Source organism: Amblyraja radiata, chromosome 24 (assembly GCF_010909765.2).
Source record: "Amblyraja radiata isolate CabotCenter1 chromosome 24, sAmbRad1.1.pri, whole genome shotgun sequence".
Taxonomy (NCBI): domain Eukaryota; kingdom Metazoa; phylum Chordata; class Chondrichthyes; order Rajiformes; family Rajidae; genus Amblyraja; species Amblyraja radiata.
This window is the reverse complement of record NC_045979.1, coordinates 14,127,193-14,147,319: the sequence shown is the minus strand read 5'-3', so window position 1 is coordinate 14,147,319 and position 20,127 is coordinate 14,127,193. Positions and strand designations below refer to the sequence as shown.

Sequence of the window (20,127 nt, the reverse complement as noted above, 5' to 3'; positions counted from 1 at the left end):
CGACAGATTGACCAAATGATGCCAGCACAACAACCTGGCTCTCAACATTAGTAAAACCAATGAACTGATTGTGGACTTAGGAAGAGGAAAGGTGAGGCACCACAATCCTGTTTATATCAATGATTGCCGAGTCAAAAGCTTCAAATTCCTGACCGTGCATTTTTCCGAAGATCTTTCCTGGACCCAGCACACTGATGCAATTATAAATAAAGCACATCAACGTCTCTACTTCCTGAGAAGATTACGGAGATTCAGTATGTCACAGAGGATTCTCTTGAACTTCTTCAGGTGTACAGTCGAGAGCATATTGACTGGTTGCATCATGACCTGGTTCGGCTACTTGAACGCCCAAAAGCGGAAAAGACTGCAATACGTTGTGAACACTGCCCAGTCCATCACCGGCTCCGACCTCCCCACCATCGAAGGGACTTATCGGAGTCGCTGCCTCAAAAACACAGTCAGCATCATCAGAGACCCATGCCATCCTGGCCACACACTAATTTCACCCCTGCCATCGGAAGAAGGTACAGGAGCCTGAAAACTATAACGTCCAGGTTCAGGAACAGCTTCTTCCCTACAGCCATCAGGCTATTAAACGCTACAACCTCAAATAAGCTCTGAACTACAATATTATTATTAGTATTATTGTTATTATTATTATTATTGCATTACTATTGTTTGTTTTTTGAGTATGTGTGTATGTATATCCATATATACATATATATATATGGATATGCATATATATTTTATATATATATATATATATATGTGAGTACTTGTGAGTTGTGTGTATATACACACTGAACTTTTTTCCTCTCTCGTTTATCATATTGTTTACAGTGTACTATGTTTACATATTCTGTTGTGTTGCAGCAAGTAAGAATATCATTGTTCTAACTGGCACACTTGGCAATAAAACACTCTTGACTCTTGAGATAGCGTATCAAAATAATTTCAAGGACATTTCAAGTGTTCTAAAAATTCTGACTGTACCAACGATATCCACATCAAGTCAAAGAAAAAAAATCACTTAGTTTCCCAGTGATTGTTAATCCCCATGAAGGGTGGTGGATATATGGAACAAACTGCCAGAGGAGGTAGTTGAGGCAGGTATTATAACAACTTTTAAAACTCACAGATTCATGGATAGGAAAAGGTTAAGAAAGATATGGGGCAAATGCAGGCAAATAGTACTAGCTTAAATGGGGCATGTAGAAACAAGGAACTGCAGATGATGGTTTATAGCTAAGATAAACACAAAGTGCTGGAATAACTCAGCCGGTCAGGCAGCATCTTCAGAGAAAAAGGATAGGTGACGTTTCAGGTTGGGACCCTTCTTTAGACAAGTCTGAAAGTCACCTGTCCTTGTCCTCCGGCGATACTGCCTGACCTATTGAGTTACTGCAACACTTTGTGTCCATCTTTAGATGGGGCATTTTGTTTGGCATGGATGAGTTGGGCTGAATGACTCCATGTGGCTCCATGGGTATTTTTTTGAGTTGAAGATTCATTGGGACCAAGCTGTCCTGTATATTTGTAAGGATTTATTTAGCTTCAATCAAGTGATGACTTTCCATTAAGAATTTACCTTAATTGATTCAGAGTGGGTTATTCCACATCTCCATCTGTTGATGAGCTTCACTGGTCGTTGGCCATGCTTTGTGGGGCAAGACACCACAAGATATGCGACACATCTGGTGAACGGATGCAGCTGATTCTTGATATCGAATGCAGTCAAGTGTACCGCAGTCCACAGGCGTTTTAGTTCGCTGGTCTTCACCGTGGATCCGAGCCAAATGACTGGGGGGGAAAAAGTCACAGAACCACAATCAAAATCTGTGCATAGTCTTTATTTTTGACATCAGTGGAACAGATTGTGCTGTCAATACAAATGGCTCAACAACATTGCAGTTTGAGGGAAGCAATAGTTGGAGCTCATACACAAATGAATAAGAAACATTTGACACTTTGGGTCTCATAAAACTGATACACGGGGATTTATGCTGCTGCTTTTACAGAATACATCTGTGAATACTTTGGCTGAAAACCAGAGTTCAATGCATTATACAGAACCTGTGGGAGAAATGTTTAGCTCGTATTGGGGTAGGTGTTGCTGCTACTGTCCAATTATAAGAATAATATGGAACTTTTCTCAGAAGGCTGGAAGGAAAGCAAAAGCAAATTGCAAGGGAAAAAAACCATGCTGTTCTATTAAGTGAAATATATAACCAGCAGAGCAAGAAATAATATGAGCCAGGGTTAAAACGATTCAAACAAAATACCAGAAAAGTATCCAGAACGAAATGTAATTTAACAATGCTGCTGTTCCATGGGATTTGGTGAGAATTCTCCCACACTGCTGTTGACGAGAGAGTTTCAGGAATTGGACCCAGTAGGGACGGACCATTGATCCATTTCCAAGCCAGGATGTTGTGCAATTTGGAGGGAACGAGCAGTATTGTTGCACTTTCATGGAACATAGAACAGCACAGCACAATGTCTGTGCCAAGCAGGATGGCACGGTGGCACAGAGTTGCTGGAGAACATGGATAAGTGACGTTTCTTCAGATTGATTCAGTCTGCTGAGTTACTCCAACACTTTGTGTTGTTTCACCTTAAAACTAGGTGCCAATGCCACTGGTCAGCACCAGCGAACCCTTCTTCACCCACTTCACCCACTTCACGGTCCGTTTGACTCCGTTTGACTGGGCTGTTGTTGGGGCTCACGTTGTAGCCCTTGTGGACAGCGCTTTTCTCAGGCCGCCACCGTCGACAGGATGTGCTCGGTCAACAGGATGCTCCCTCCCCTCCCACCAGCTGCCGCTTCTTTCTGTCGGCTGTGACTTTGTCCTTTCCCCGCTCCACCACTGCCTCCTCCTCCTTCTCCCCCGCGATCCCCGTCGTCTTCCAAGACGGAGTATGTCGACGACTCAGGGAGAAGGAGGAATAGTGGGTTAGCAGTGGAGGGAGGGAGGGAGGGAGGGGCCGAGTAGACCAAGCGACGGACAGCAGGAAAATGCAGCAGCTGGTGAGAGGGGAGGGAGCCCCATGGTGACTCAGCTCATCATATCCAGGGCAACAACATGAGCGGTGATTAAAAAAACGCATCACTCAGACGGTTATGGGGCATCTGGTGACGAGGGGTTTGCTGGTGAACCTTGTGAGCCGAGGTTGGAATCAGCAGTAGTCGGTAGATCCATCCGCCATAACCAAAATCCCTTATAAAGAGGTCCATTAAAACAAGGGTTTATTGTACTTTGCCTCAGCATTAAGGCGAGCATATTATCGAGGAGGTCTATCAGAGTCATGGCTAAAGAGGATCAGGGAAGTTACGAGTGAATAACAAACTGCTGGAAGAAGATAACGGCCTTACGCGATGTTTTTGGCGACTTGCCAGCACCTGTCATAGCCGCAGCAGGTCGCCGAAATGTTTCAAAATGTTGAAAATCCAGCAGCGACCAGAAAAAGGTTTGGGCGATTACTCAAAGGCTCAAAGGTTCAAAGGTTCAAAGGTTATTTATTGGTCACATACACCTAGGTGTAGTGAAATGCTTCTTGCCAATGCAGCACATAAAGAAAGAATACAGACATAACATTAATAAGAGATTTAAACATAATGAACATCCCCCCACAATGGCTCCCACCATGAGGGAAGGCACAAAGTCCAGTCCCCAACCCCAGTTCACCCATAGTCGAGCCAATTGAGGCCTCCACAGTTGCCTCTACGGAGGCCCGATGTTCCTGGCCGTTCTCGCCGGGTGATGGTGCTCCGGCATCGGGAGAGTCCTCACAGCGGCATGGGAACCCTGGAACGGCCGCTTCCGTACTGGAGGCCGCGGCTTCCAAAGCCAACAAGGCCGCGCCGGTTGGAGCTCCACTACTGGCAATCTCGTCGCGAGATCCCAGGCTCCCGGTGTAAAGTTCAGCGCCGCCGCCCGCGGCTGGCCGCTCCTCAGTCCCGCAGCTCCGCAATGTTGTTCCCGGCGGTCTTCAGCTCACCGGAGCTCCAGCGCGGCGACCCAGGCAAGGCATCACCCGCTCCACGATAGCGCTCCAGCGCTGTGCCGCTGCCGAAGCCGTGGTTCTGGGCGGTCCCCGTCAGGAAACACCGCTCCAGGCCCGCTGGTAGGCCGCGAGGACGGGTCGAAACTGCAGCCCGGAGAAAAGCTGCCTCTCCGACCAGGTAGGGACCCTGAAAGGTAGTTTCCCCCTTCCCCCCCCCCCCCACCCCCCACATAAAAAGGTCTAGAACTCCAGAAACAAAAACACTTTAACTAACTAAAAATAAAAAAAAGATGAAAAGACAGACAGCTGCTGGCTGGGCAGCCGCGCACAGGTCAGCGCCCTACAGGCGACATGTCGTGGGGTGACGCCTGTTTGGTCATGAGTATTCACCCAAAGAGTCGTACCTTTTTCTGGTCGCCGCTGGATTTTCAACATTTTGAAATTTTCAGCGACCTGCTGCGGCTATGACAGGTGCCGGCAAGTCGCCAAAAAAACTTGCGTAAGTGGGACTGGCTATTTAATGTCAGGCAACATCTGTGGCAGACCCTCCACACATGTTTGGCCGACCTGCTGAGTCCCTCCAGGCACAAAGAGACACATTTCATTAATAAAAATAAGTTGACAGTATGTACTTGGTATAAATGAGAAAACTTGTTATTCGCAGAAAGATTGTGTGAATTGTTTGGTGTCTCCTCATACATCCGATTCATATATTACCTTGCGTAAAAGGACATATATCTTCAGAATGGAGATGAGGAGGAATTTCTTTAGCAAGAGGATGGTGAACCTGTGGAGCTCACTGCCACAGGCGGCTGTGGAGGCCAAGTCATTTGGTATTTTTAATGCGGAGATTGATGGATTCTTGAATAGTAGGGGTGTCAAAGGTTACAGGAAGAAGGCAGGAGAATGGGGTTGAGAAGGAAAAATAAGTCAGCCGGGATTGAATGGCAGTAGGCTCGATGGGCTGAATGGTCTAATTCTGCCCCTATGTCTTGTGGTCTTATCGTCTTATAAATTGGAAAGTCCACTTGTTGGAGGTTTCATAGTTTCAAAACCACGTTCAATTAATTCAGAGAAAATCCCTTAATACATCTGCCCTCATTTTTGAATGTAGTATTTGTTAAAAAATACCAATAAAATACCAAATAATGGAAATTCCAGCATGAAATATTTTGGTATTATGTTTGTGAGATCCATTAAGATGTAACTTACTCTTTATAAGAAAAAGTATCACTGTACAAATGTTATTTTATTTTGAAATTGTATTTCTCAGGGGTTTCTATAAGAGCCTTGAGAAGCAGAATATGCTCCCAAGTGACCAATTTAGGAATTTTAAATTGGGTTAGTTTTTGGTAGCATGCTTCACTGCCTATTCTCATGTTGCCCAATAAGCCTAAATTACTTTTTGTTTCTGGTTTATCACAAGTGTGTTTTCAGAAAAAATGATTACCTGGTAATTCATTTCATTAATACAATATATCAGAGAAAGAAAATATATATTTTTTCCGTGAGTAAATTGCAGCAAAGGTATTACTGGGGAAAATAACAAAGTGCTGCATTAAGTGGCGGAGTAGACATGATGGGCTGAATGGCCTAATTCTGCTCCTATCGCGAATGAACTCTGCAGGGCAGGCAGCATGTCAGGAGAACATGGATAGGTGATGTTTCAGATTGTGACCCTTCTTCAGAGTGATTGTTGGGGCGGGGGAGAAAGCTGGAGAGCAGGAGGAGTGGAGGCAGGACGAGGCTGAGGGCTAATAGGTTAAAAACACCTTGTCACCTGATTTTACCTATTTCCTGCCAGGCTTTGTCACTTTGTCCTGCCCCTCCTCCCTTCCAGCTATCTTTCCCCCCCCCCCTACAATGAGTCTGAAGAACTGTCCCAACTGAAAACATCACCTATCCACGTTGACGAGATGCTGCCTGACTCACTGAGTTATTCCAGCACTTTGTGTCTTCTTTAGTAAATCAGCATCTGCAGTTCCTTGTACTAATTATTACAAAGGCATTTAGCATGTTTTAAATCATTTTAATCATTTAAATTATTCAGAGTTCTTCCACTCTTGAGACCCATACAAAGCTTTTTTGCATCAAGATGTGAGTTAATGGCATAATTCTCCAAGCGGCATCCCTTCATGAATTGGCAAGATAACGTGGGGATATATTGTCGGATATATGTGGGACAACATGGTCTTAAAGTTTCAGGATCCAAATGGGAGGTCTGTAGGGAAGTTAAATTTAATTATTGCTTCCCCCCCCCCCCCCCCCCCTCCTATCCTTTCTAAATTTCATCTTTAGTTTGGTTTATTGTCACGTGCACCGAGGTACAGTGAAAAGCTTGTGTTGTGTGCTAATCAGTCAGCGGAAAGACATAGATATTTACAGTCCAGCCATCTGCAGTGTACAGATACGTGATAAAAGGAATAACGAGTTAAATTTAGTGCAAGATAAAGTCCAGTAAAGTCTGATCAAAGATAGTCCAAGAGTCTCCAATGAGGTAGATAGTTGCTCAGGACTGCTCTCTAGTTGTTGGTAGGATGGTTTACTTGCCTGCTAGCTGCTGGGAAGAAACAGACCCTGGATCTGGAGGTGTGCGTTTTCACACTTTTATAGCTCTTGCTTGATAGGTGAAGGGATAAGAGGGAGTGGTCGGGGCGTGGCTCATCCTTGATTATGCTGTTGGCCTTGCCGAGGCAGCATGAGATGTAAATGGAGTCAATGGAAGGGAGGTTGGTTTGTGTGACGGTCTGGGCTTCGTCCACAATTCTCAGCAATTTCTTGCGGTCTTGGATGGAGCTGTTCTCAAACCATGCTGTGATGCACCCTGATAAAATGCTTTCTACAGCACATCTGTAGAAGTTGGTGAGAGTTGTTCGGGATGTGCCGAACTTCCTAAGCCTTCTAAGGAAGTTGAGGCATTGGTGTGCATTCCTGGCCATTGCTTGAGGATGTGAAATGTGTATCTGCATCCTTCCACCCACCACCTACTGAACAACCCCCAATCTCCAAGCTAACTTCCATACTAAGTCTCCCCTACCGGATGTGCTTGGTTTCTCAATGGTTCTCTTTGCCCTCCCCAACAGTACCCACCAACCTTGATCAAGTACAATGACACTCTTTTCCTCGCTGGTCCCTTCGTACATGATGGTCCTTCACCGATGTAGATTGTTGGTCTCCATTTCCTAGTCTCACTCTCACCCAAAATGCCCGGCCCTAATGTGCCCACCACTATTCTTCCACCTTCCTTTGGCCAACAGCTCACAAAACTTGTTTTTGAATGAAGGGGACAAAGATTAATATGTCTAGCTGAAAATTTACAATGTGTAGGAAGGAACTGCAGATGCTGGTTTAAACCGAAGATCGACACAAAATGCTGGGGTAACTCAGCAGGACAGGAAGCATCTCTGGAGAGAAGGAAGGGGTGACGTTTCGGGTCGAGACCCTTCTGTTGTGTTAGGGATCTGACTAGTATTGCCAGATAGGACATGACATTTCATATATGCCATTTGCAACGCGACTTTTACGGTACATGACTATTTCTGGGCAAAGCTGTGCCTAATTTTCTGACAAAGACTTTTGGAGCCAATTTAAATCGGTTCCAATTAATCATCCCACTGCTGTGGTTAGTTTAGTGTAGAGACACAGCTTGAAAACAGGCCCTTCAGCCCACCGAGTCCATGCCGACCATCGATCACCCATTCACACGAGTTCTATGTTATCCCACTTTCTCATCTACACCCTACACACTTGGGAACAATTAACAGGAGCCAATTGACCTACAGACCCGCATGTCTTTGGGATGTGGGAAGAAACGTGAGCATCTAGGGGAAACCCACGTATTCACAGAGAGAATATGCAAACTCCAGCAGACAGCACCCGAGATCAGGATCGAACCTAGATCTCTGGTGCTGTGAGGTGGCGGCTCTACCATATGCGCCACTTTGCCCCCTGGTGTTTGAAACACTTCAGGAGGCAAAGATCAGGATGTAAATTATTCTGTCCATTAGTACATTGGACTCTTGATACCAAGACTCGTTCATTGAACACAGCTAGCTGTTCTTTGCTAATGGTTGTTATTGATTTGAAAGAGATTGCATAAAGACATGCAGGGAATAAACATTTTTCCCTCCATTAGTGTAGGATTATGAAAGATTAATTTTTCTTCAAATGTGTCAAATGGAAAACCGAAGCCAGTGCTATCCTTTTATTTTTACTTGGGCAAACGGATTGAATGCTTTTACGTGCCCTTATTGATTGTTATTATTACAACTTTCATTAAATTAATTTATTTTAGTGTATGCTCATAGGTAAAATATTTATATAGTTCTTGATTTATGTAACTTGGGTCAAGCCAAAGATTGACTCCATACAAATATTTTTGGTGCATGATTCCTTCTTCAACCACATTAAAACCTTCTTTACAAAATTAGTTTGCAACTGCATGTTAATAATTTTATCATATGGACTTGCAAGTAGACATCGGCTGTAAGCAATTAAAATAGTTTGGTATAGCGTTATTCCAGATCCTTACTTTCATTGAAAAGTTTACCCATGCTTCACATATACTTTTAAATTAAATATTAACATCTGTGTCAGAAAAACTGAAGCATATTGTTTTCTCGTTTTTCTGCAATGCTGTTTTATCAGACACTTAATTGTGAAGTAGATGCAAAGAATTTATACCTCCGGTTTAATGTTCTCAATTATCCGTAAAAAAGTTAACTCGAATGAATAAATCTTTCTCGCTTATTTGAGAGTCATTAAAACAGTTCCACACAACTGTGCAACATCAGTTAACGTTTACCACTTCAACCATCTAGCGTAACATAAACTCATTTTACAGCGGTGAGTTTATCTCAGAATGTTTAATGTCCTTTGGGGTGCAGGGATTAGGTGCTTGTGTATCTTGTGGAGATTTTATTTCTGATAGGTAAAGAAGCAGCAAATGCCTTTTATTTTCCATGACCTGAATTCAATGTTTATTTCGCATGGCTAAAATAAAAGGCACGTGTAGGAAGGAACTGCAGATGCTGGTTTAAACCGAAGATGGGCACAAAAAGTACCCGCTGAGTTACTCCAGCCTTTTGTGTCTATCTTCATGTAAAATTCAAGGAAGGTTTCCTTATTGCTGCAGATTGTTAGCTTTTAAACATGAACTGTTGATCATATCTTTTATTTAGAATGAAGGTAGACACAAAAAGCTGGAGTAACTCAGATGGATAGGAACCATCTCTGGAGAGAAGGAATGGGTGACGTTTCCAGTCGAGACCCTTCTTCAGGGTGAAGAAGAGTCTGAAGAAGTGTCTCAACCCGAAACAACACCCATTCTTTTTCTCCAGAGATGCTGTCTGACCCGCTGAGTTACTCCAGTGTTTTGTGTCTATCTTTGCATTTAACCTTCGCAGTTCATTCCTACACACTTGAATTTTACATGGATGCCCTGCATGTGTTCCTTATGGTTAACTGATAATGCAAATGAAGCAATAAGCATGTTTTGATGAGGACTTGTTAAAGGTTTATCGTCATGGTAAATGCCTTTACCTTCACTCCAGCTAAGTTAAGGAAGTGGAGTTTTCACCAGTGAAGGGAACTGATATACTGCATCTTGTGCTGTGGCACATTTCATTACTGTGAGCCATTCATTTTGCAATAAGGTTTGCTTTATTGGAGAGAGGATATAAAGTCCTGGAGTAATGCAGCACGGAAACAAGCTCTTCGGCCCAACTTGCCCATGCAGACCAAGATGCCCCATCTACATTATTCCCACCTAGCCATGTTTGGCCCATCTATATTACTAAAAGTCTGATCTTGATTGCTTTTGGCCCACTGTGCTGCGATTTCCGAGAGAACGTCGCCACCTACGGCCGTCATTTTTGGCCACTTCGCTCAGTGCCCCCTTCCGCCTTCCGGGTCCAGAGGATTTTTCCCATCGATGAAAAATCAGAGAGATATAAGTGTTGTTTAAAAATTCCCCATTCTCTCTGCTGCCCCCACTGGCGGCAGGGGGAAGGACTATAAAACCCGGAAGTGTAGTACCTCACTCAGTCTCTGCCAGACCCAGGAAGCGAGAGGATCACGGCTCTCTGAGCTGCGAGTAACACTGAACGCACGTCTATTCCACGGTGAGTCCCAGCGATGAGGCTGTAATGTGGCTGCAGCCCAATTGTTTGCCTCGCCTTTTTAACAAGTTTGTGTTCACAAAATGAATTTTGGTTGTCGGGTGGCTGCAGCCCAATTGTTTGCCTTGCCTTTTTAACAAGTTTGTGTTCACAAAATGAATTTTGGTTGTCAGATGACTGCAGCCCAATTGTTTGCCTTGGCTTGGCTTTTAAAATCGTTGCAACAGTTGGATGCCAGCCCAAGAATCCATTCGGCCCACAATGTCTATACTAGCCCTCTGGAAACCAGTACCTTCGGCCCGCAACACTCATACTAGCGCAAGAGACAGCCCCCCCCACTGGCGAGCAATATTGGAATTGGTGGAGAGGTGGAATATTGCGTTGGTGACCAGCCCTCCCGTGTGATGCTGGGACCCAACGGGTCCCACTTAGTCTAGTATCCCTCTAAAACTTTCCTATCCAAATAACTGGCCAAAATGTCTCTTCAGTGTTGTTATTGTACCTGCCTCGTGAAACAAAGAATATCTAGGTGATTCTTTAAGTGTTGATAAAGTACATTGATTTAGATTCTAAATTAGATTTTCTCTCCTGTGTACTAAGGTTTTCATCTAACCCAATGCAAAGATTATGAGATCGTATTCATAAAAGGCATATAAGAATCATAATCATACTTTATTAGCCAAGTATGTTTTGCAACATACGAAGAATTCAATTCAATTCAATTCAATTCAATTCAATTCAATTCAAGTCATACTAATAAAAAGCAACAGAACACACAAAATACATTTTAACATAAACAACCACCACAGTGACTCCTCCACATTACTCAATGTGATGGAAGGCAAAAAATAGTTCAATCTCTTCCCTCCAGCAGTCTGGGGCCTGTAACCTTCCGTTTACGGGATGATCTTACGCCCGTAGCCGGGGGCGGGCCTCCTCGTCGGGGCAATCAAGCTCCTGCATCGGGGAGATGTCAGCTTGCCGCGCCGGGCGATCTGACCCCGGGTCGGGGCTTGTCGAACGTTGTGCGGGTTTTGGAGCTCCCGACATAGGTCTCTTACCCGGGTCAGTAAGCTCCTGATGATAAAGTCCACAGGCCGCGGTTGGAGCGTCGATCCCAGGCAAGGGATCGGTTCCGATGTTAAGTCCACGCCCCGCGGACCTAAAGGGGTGTCCTCCCATTACAGGGTTAGTATTTAGCAGTACTTTCAGCAAACTACTAGAGTACTCTCTAACAAACCTTATAACTTTAGTTTTACAAGAGTTGTTGTTTACTTCAAATGAACAACAAAATAATTTACCTGGTTTTCACTGAGAACTACACTTTTGCTTAAACTTCTGCAGTTCTGCTAAAGCGGCTGAAATTTTTATAGCAAAGTTGTGGTTCACCTACTGCCAAATATAGTCCAAATAAACTCGACATCTTAAAGAAATTATCTGCTTATGTGATGTCTGACTGGTTGTGACACAATTTCACAAGGTAACAAGGCACAAGGGACAGGAAAATATTTTACTTCACTTTAAAGGGCGGTGTCAAATCATTGGGTATTAATTATATTAATAGTTTCCTTTTTTGTCAGACAGAATGCTTGCTGCAGAAGTAATTAGCAATGAGCAAATGGTAAGTCTTTCTGTATTGAAAAAGAAATATATTAATGTAAATCTAAGCCCCAGTGGGACTAAAAAGTAAAAAAAAGTAATGAAATTAAATTAATACAGTCACATAATTCAAGCTAGGTGTAAATAAGATAATTCTCTTTTTTCAAATTTATTTCTTGAAATCATTACACCTTGTGTACATTTCCAAGTGGAATTTAGCTCCTGCAAAACTTTTCTACGATACGATACGATAGAACTTTATTTATCCCAGGAGGGAAATTGGTCTGCCAACAGTCATAAAACACGTCAAGATACATGAAACATGAAATATGAAATTAAAGTACAGGATTGGGATTGTTCAAAGACTGTCTACCCCATGACAGAAGGGGGAGGATTTGTACAGTTCAATAGCCACAGGGAAAATGGATCTCCTGTGGGCGTTCTGTGCTGCAGTTCGTTTCTGAAGGTGCACCTCAGGTTGACCACGGCAGGGGTGAGCTACATTGTCCAAGATGCTCCGCAGTTTGAGGAACATCCTCCCCTCCAAGACCATCTCCAGTGTATCCAACTCCACCCCCAGGATGGAGTCAGCCTTCCTGATGAGCTTGTTAATTCTGTTGGCGTCTGTGGCCCTCACCCAGCTACTCCAGCACACGACAGTGAAAAAGATGGCAGTGGCTGCCATCAATTGACAGAACATCTGCAGCAACTTACTGCAGACTTTGAAAGAGCAGACCTCCTCAGAAAGTACAGAGGACTCTGCCTCTTATACAATGCCTCAGCATTCCTGGACCAGCCCAGTTTACTGTCTAGGTAAACTCCAAGGTAATTGTACTCCTTGGTAAACTACACATCCACACCCTTAATGGAGCAGGGGACAGGGGTGTTCCTCTGCTCCTAAAGTCCACCACTAACTCCTTATTCTAATTCTAATTCTATTTGAATTTATTGATTGTTTTGCTTTGAAATGGTATCTTGGAGACAATGGGTGTCCTTGGGGACACTTGCTGCAATGTAAATAAGGGTATTATTATACTAGGTTCCCCAAACCAGCAAAACTCACAGAACAAACCCTACTCCATATTCTTCAACACAAAGAGTTGGAGCAACACAGCGGGTCAGGCAGCATCTCTGGAGAACATGGATAAGTGACCTTTCTTCAGACACAAGTGTTGATCCCGGATCCCGAAATGTTGCCTATCCATGTTCTCCAGAGATGCTGCCTGACCCGCTGATTTGCACCAGCACTTTGCGTCATTTTTTTGCTGAGCAGCATCTGCAGTTCCTATGTTCCATACCCTACAATTAGGTTCTCCTCGAGGTTCTCATAGAAGCTGAGAGCTCTTTATTCTCACGATAGACTCCATGCTGACAAGGACAGGTGAGCACATGGATATGCAGGGAACGGCGGGATACGGTCACGTGCAAACAGAGGAATTTGATTGAACTTGACATCACATGTGGCATGGACGTTGTGGGCTGAATGGCCTGTTCCTGCAGTGTACAGTTCTATGTTAGTTATTCTATATTCAATTGCCCATTCCTAATTATCATGAGAAAACGAGTAATGGGCCTGTCCCACTTCGGCGACATTTTAGGCGACTGCAGGAGACTAAGCAGTCGCCACATGGTCGCCACATGTTCATGGGTGGTTACCGGGGAGTTGACTTCATGGTCGTGTGGAGTTCTCACATTCTGGGAACTAGACGCGGCCTAATTATGGTCGCCGCATATTTTTCAACATGTTTCATCTTCAGACCTTCCCAGCCAGTGCAGTTCAGTTTAGTTTATTGTCACATGTACCGAGGTAGAGGTACCATGAGAAGCTTTTTGTTGCGTGCTATCCAGGCAGCGTAAAGACAATACATGATTACAATAAAACCATTTACAGTATATAGATACATGATAAGGGAATAACGTTTAGTGCAAGGAAAAGCCAGTAAAGTCCGATCAAAGATAGACTGAGGGTCACCAATGCAGTAGATAGTCTGTCTGATCTACAAATTCTTTGATTTCCCTGAAATTTTGAACTGTCACCTCAGCCCTAATCTGGAAATAAACTAAATGTGTAGCTTTCTGCAGGCAGCCATGTATTTGAGATGTGTGAATTAACCCAGGTAACTAGGTGGTGGCTGAGCAGAGGCCATTGTTTCCAGTATCCCAGGGGTAGAACCACCTCCTAATCGTCAGCTCCAGGCTGGCTATTCCGTCTGAACTTCATATAGCATTCAAGACAAGAGATAATAAGGTAAAGTACAAAATAATATTTGAAAGATAAGCAAGAAAGTAATTACTTAACACTGTTCAATTCTTGGTTTACTTTGTAACATGCATTGTTGGAAAGGAATAGGAGATAACTTGGTACATGGTGCATTAATTTTGAAAGCTGCACAACATAGTACGGACAAGGTGAGAGGAGACAAAGTGCGTCTATGTCCAATCATTTATTTTCATTAATCTCCCATTTTTGCTGCCACTCTTTATGTTTTCCCTTCTTTAAGGCTTCTCGATCACAGATTTCAATTGACATTTCCAATCTTTTTGGAAGTGCAGTGTGCCTTCTGTAGTTCCTTGTGTATTTTCATACAGTCCAATGCAGTCTTTTAGTTAGTGTGTTAATTTACATAGATGTCTTAAGAAGAGCTTTTATTACATTAAGAAGGCCGAGCAAGGCTACTTTTTAAATTTCTCTGTGGTCAGATATAAGAAATATTATTCATTATTTTATAATAACTGTTTTCCACAATATTTCATACAATGTTTTTAATGTTAAATATCAGCATTAATTGTATTAAAATATATCAGCTAATTATCTATGTTTAACGCTATTCTGATGAAACGTTACATGATACAGTAGGATTTTCCAATTTCCAAGTAAATAAGTAAATTATTTCCAAGAAATGTTTGGTAGAGTGTTCTGTTGAAACCAAGTGAAGTAAGCATTTAAAAAAAAATATCTCGTCATGAAATAAAAATTAAAATTTCTAATTAATACCAAGTTAGGAACAGCTATTATTGATTCTGGAGGTCTTCAAATCTTGTTTAAACCTTTCTGATCTTCCTTGACAGCAGCTATAGAACATTCAACTTTGCTGTCCAATAAAGTGCTTTATATAGGAATAGTGGTTTCATAAAGAAAGCAGATATTTTATCGCAAATATATGTTGTACAGAATTGATACTGAGGCAACATAGAATTCTCCATCATGAATGTGATAAAATATATTGTTCTACAGATAGATGTTGAAATTATTACAATTATATACCTTGTTATATATGAAAGTCATTATTTTAGTCAGAAACACACACAACAGATGTTTTGGCTTTTTGATGCTTCATGATTGTTTGTGGATTTTTTTTGTGCTGTGTGAATCATTACTTTAGATTATGGGCAAAGTTCCAGTGTTGTTGAGTTGGGTTTTCTTTGTGGGTAGAGATGGGGAGATTGTGTAATATTTATGTGGTTTTGTCAGCTATGGCTAACATTGGCAAACAGTACATACTGTCGTAAATGAATGAATGAGCAATACTTTATTATTATCACATGTGACATGTCACAGTGAGGTCCATTTAGTCCCCTGTGGTCCCCCTTTGTTCTCGGCACCCCCCCCCCCAACACCAGGTCCCCCGCTGTTCTCTCACTGCCCCCCCCAACACCAGGTTCCCCGTTCTCTCACTGCCCCCCCCCCCCCCCCCCCCAACACCAGGTTCCCCGTTGGTCTCTCACTGCCCCCCCCCCCCTCCAACGCCAGGTCCCCTTTAAGTGAACATCATTCAATTTTTATTACGGTACATTTTATTCCAGTTTAGAAAACATGTTTTGGTTTAAAATCCAATCTTCCCTGGCTTGATGCAGGTCACGCGTTTGTTTCATGTAAGGAAAATCTTTGTTATTGAGCAAAAAGCTTTGAAAGGATTTTCAGAACTCAAGTTGATTACGAGAATGATTCAATGTTTGGACATTTATGCTGCACTGACTTTCCAAGTGAACCTGGCTACATCGTTCAAATTGATGGGATGTTGGGCACAAGAAATATAGATCTTGTGGGTAGCTTCCAGGAACATTTGACAAGGGTACAATTATAATCTAACTGTTTCAAAGCTTAACCGAATGTTGCTTATTCTGTAGCCACTTTCATCCAGGACAAAATACATTCAATAAACCTTGCAAATCTGATTGAAGACTATCTAGTCAGTAGAACTGTATAATTTTTTTTAAATTGCTCTTTTTGCTAACATAGCTTTGTTATTTAAATTTTACTAAGTGTCTTTTTACATGAAAATAGGTAGTTTATTTACTTACAAGAAAGTCAACAGTTCTCTTGTTAATATTGCTTTCGACAATAAAAAAAACAGCTAAAAATGATCCAAGACAAACATAAATGCTTCTGCTGTGTAAATTAGTAAACAAGAAACCTTTAACAAACTGTCTGGTGAAGAAGTCATCCAAATGTTAGTGGATGTAAACTATTCCAAACACAACCCATGTTTGGACCTGTGATTATGCAGACAACTGCAATTGGAATTAACTCTTTGCATACCATCCCTTTACAACTGGACTGAAAAAAAAGTTCATAACATTGCAGATAGGACTTTTCCATTTATTTATGTCTTTATTAAAGATTTGAGCTCAGCTAGTAAGGCCAACATTTATTGGTCGTCCATAACTGCATGTGAACAGAGTTGTTTGCTAGGACATTTAAGGGTTAATCACATTGAAGTCATGTGAAGAACATAAAGTGCTGGAGTAACGCAGCAGGTCAGGCAACATCTCTGAAGGACACGGAGAGGTGGCGTTTCGGGTCGTGACCCTTCTTTGGTCTGAGCTGTTGAATTACTCCAACACTGTGTTCTGTACAAGATTCCAGCATCTGTAGTTCCATGTAGAAACAAAGAACTGCAGATGCTGCTTTCTAGCCAAGATAGACACAAATTTCTGGAGTTACTCAGCAGATTATCTCCGGAGAAAAAGGATAGGTGACGTTTTGGGTCGGAAACTTTCTTTGGGTCTTTCAATCTGAAGAAGGGTCTCGACACAGAACGTCACCTAGACTTTTACTCTAGACTAGTGGAATCCAGAACCAGAGGACACAGGTTTACGGTGAGACGGGAAAGATTTAATGGGAACCGGAGTGGCAATTTGTTCACACGGAAGTGCATGGTGAGTGTATGGAATGAGCTGCCAGAGGATGTAGTTGAGCCAGGTCCAATAGAATATTTAAGACATTTGGCCAGGTTAATGGATGGGAACGGTTTAGACGGTTATGGGCCAAATGCGGGCAGGTGCGACAAGCATAGAAGGGGCATCTTGGTCGGCATGGACAAGACGGGGTGCAGAGCTTGTTTCCATGCTGCATGACTCTATGATTTGACTCTATTTCATATTTCTACTCTGAGGTGTTTGCTGCTTGCAAATTGGCGGCAGTTTTCTCGATTTTAGAACCAGTGATTAACATTCAGTGCAGTTAAAGTACATGTACATGGCTGCCTGCGGTTTGGGATGTTCCAACACTCGTGAAAGGTGCTATATAAATATTTTGATCGGCAGCCTGGCCACTAAAATCACACATGATACCGCAGAGCACTAATGCTATATTATACACTGTCATAGTCCTCAAAGAGTTAAGAAAGCTTTATACTGGTTTGCATTTGTGAGTGAACAGCTGCAGTCATGTTCGTGTAGACCACAGCCAGTTGGCTCACGATGGTACAATTCCCATCTGATGAAACAAAAGATGTCTTAGGCGTTAGAATTAAAATCTAGAGACAGGATTCCCTTACATTGGACACAAAGATATATCAGTCACAGAAATGTCGTTAATTGACTCTTATAAAACAAGAAACGTTACATATATGAAGTGCTCAATTGTTCCCACTGTAAGAAGTCACTGTAGTGCATTAGTCCATTTCCTTTTCAGTAATTCTTCAAATTTACAATTTATTTGGTATTCAGTGGTACCTATTCAGTTGGTCGACAAATCATTCCTTGGCAGCATGAAATGCTGTAAGGAAAAGCTATAGCTAAAATTGTTTCCAGAAATATTCTCATTGTTTGACAGCATTGATAATCATGAATATTCTCTGAGTGTGCATTACTGGGTTTACATTTATGAGCAAGTTAGAGTCACACAGAGTCATAGAGTCTTACAGCATGGAAACAGGCCCCTTGGCCCAACTTGTCCACACTGATCACAGATTTTAAATTAGCAGTATCGTCAAATGTCAAACATCCAGGCGTTAAGCAGTAACGGAGGGCGCTACAGTGGCACAGCGGTAGAGTTGCTGTTTTACAGCGCCAGAGACTCGAGTTTGATCCTGACTATGGGTGCTGTCTGAATGCGATTTGTATGTTATTTCCGTGACCTATGTGGAGCCCACACCCCAACGACGTATATGTTTGTCAGTTAATTGGCTTGGTATAATTGTGAATTGTCCCTAGTGAGTATAGGATAGTGTGCAGGGATCGCTGGTCGGCACGGACTTGGTGGGCTGATGGGCCTGTTTCTGCACTGTGCCTCTAAACTCTAAACTAAACTCTGAACTTCTTCAAAAAATATTTACATAACTTTGTTTGACAATAGGGTGAAAAATAATTCAATTTATGTCACAATGCCTTAGCCTTGTGTATGCAATGGGGCATTTAATGTGTGTATCCTGAACCTTGTTTAGAATAACAGATTAATCAGACAGTTTCATTTCCTAATCCTCCTGCAAGAGAAATATTATTATATTTCCCGTCCTCAAGTGACCTTTACCAGGACTGAACACAAAGACTGGAGCCTGTCCACTTTCTTGACATTCAATATTGAGATTTAACTCACTATTAATGGTAGATTTTGGATTGTATTTTTTTTAATTCCTACTATTGAGGGCGACACTGGCGCAGTGGTAGAGCTGCTGCCTTACAATGCCATGGGCCCAGGTTCAATCCTGACCATTGGTGGTGACTGTACGGAGTTTGTACGTTCTCCCTGTGATCGTGTAGGTTTTCTCCAAGTGCTCCAGTTTCCTCCCACACTCCAAAGACATGCAGGTTTGTAGGTTGCGTAGGAAAAAGCTGCAGATGCGGGTTCAAATCGAAGATAGACACAAAATGCTGGAGTAACTCAGCGGGACAGGCAGCATCTCTGGAGAGAAGGAATGGGTTAATTGGTAGTAGGTATGTAGGTTAATTGGTGTCTGGAAGTCGGTGGGTGATCGCTGGTCAGTGCGGACTCGCTGGGTCGAAGGGCCTATTTCCACATTGAATAAAGTCTAAAGTAAAGTATTAAACTGCACTTAACTGATGATACTTTTTGTAATTTGTTGTTTGCTACTCCCCATAAGTTCTGAATTGCCTTTATCAGTCCTAGTTGCCTCTTGACAGGAAAGAAGTAAATGTTTTTGCTAACTTGAAACATATGGAACAGAAGCAGACGTCAGCCATTCAGCCATTGTACCCACTCTGTCATTTAGCAAGGTCATAGCTGGTCTTTTACTTTAGTTCCACTTCCTGCACTAACCACATCTCCTGTATTTCCATGAATAGACCATAGAACGTTGACAGGTAGTACAATACAGGAATAGGCCCAGCAGCCCACAATGTCCATGCTGAACACAAATCTATCTCCGCTGCCTGCGCATGTGATCCATATCCCCCCATTCCCTGCAATTCAATGTGTCTATGTAAAAACCTAAAATGCCGCCATCATATCTGCCTACATCACCAACTCTGGCAGTGCATTCCAGGCACCCACAACTTCCTGTGTAAAAAAAAAAAGTTGACCCCCCCCATCTCATTTAAACTTTTCCCCTCATACCTTAAAGCTACACCTGATAGTCTTTGGATCTGTCTTTGGAGTGTGGGAGGAAACCGGAGCACCCGGGGAAAACATATTCCAGAAAGCCCACGTGGCCAGGGAAAACATTATCTCAGCATCCACTCTGCCAATCTCTGTTAGAAATTTCCACCTATAGTTTAGTTTAGTTTGGCGATACAGCGTGGAAACAGGCTTTACGGCCCACTGAGTCCATGTCGACCTGCGATCCCCATACATTCACACTGACCTACGCACTAGGGACAATTTACAATTTTTACTGAAGCCAATTAACCGACAAACCTATATGTCTTTGGAGTGTGGGAGGAAACTGTTGCACCCGGGGAAAACATATGCAGTCACAGGGAGAACGTACAAACTCTGCACAGACAGCACCCGTAGTCAGGATCGAACCCAGGTTTCTTGCAAGCAACAACTCCACCGCTGCGTCACTGTGCCGTCCCAACTGTAACTGCCCAGCTTTGTCCCGCACATACCGCTCTTTTCCATCTTTCTTCCCCTGCATCATCAGTCTGAAGAAGTCTCGACCCAAAACGTCATTTGTCAATTCCTTCTACAGATGCTGCCTGACCCGCTGAGTTCCTCCAG

The 20,127-nt window shown here is 42.8% G+C and overlaps 1 protein-coding gene and 1 long non-coding RNA gene across 11 annotated transcripts in view; one reads left to right on the top strand and one right to left on the bottom strand.

Annotated features, from left to right (window-relative positions):
* The window catches only part of nav1 (neuron navigator 1), a 513,650-nt gene that overhangs the window by 290,104 nt on the left and 203,419 nt on the right, over nt 1–20,127 (top strand). The gene's annotated exons all lie outside the window — the stretch shown is intronic.
* Nucleotides 1,115–16,999, bottom strand: LOC116986779. Its single transcript, XR_004415569.1, has 3 exons — nt 16,948–16,999; nt 3,366–3,368; nt 1,115–1,131 (listed from the first exon to the last, which is right to left on the bottom strand). It is a non-coding gene; the product is annotated as an uncharacterized LOC116986779 (long non-coding RNA).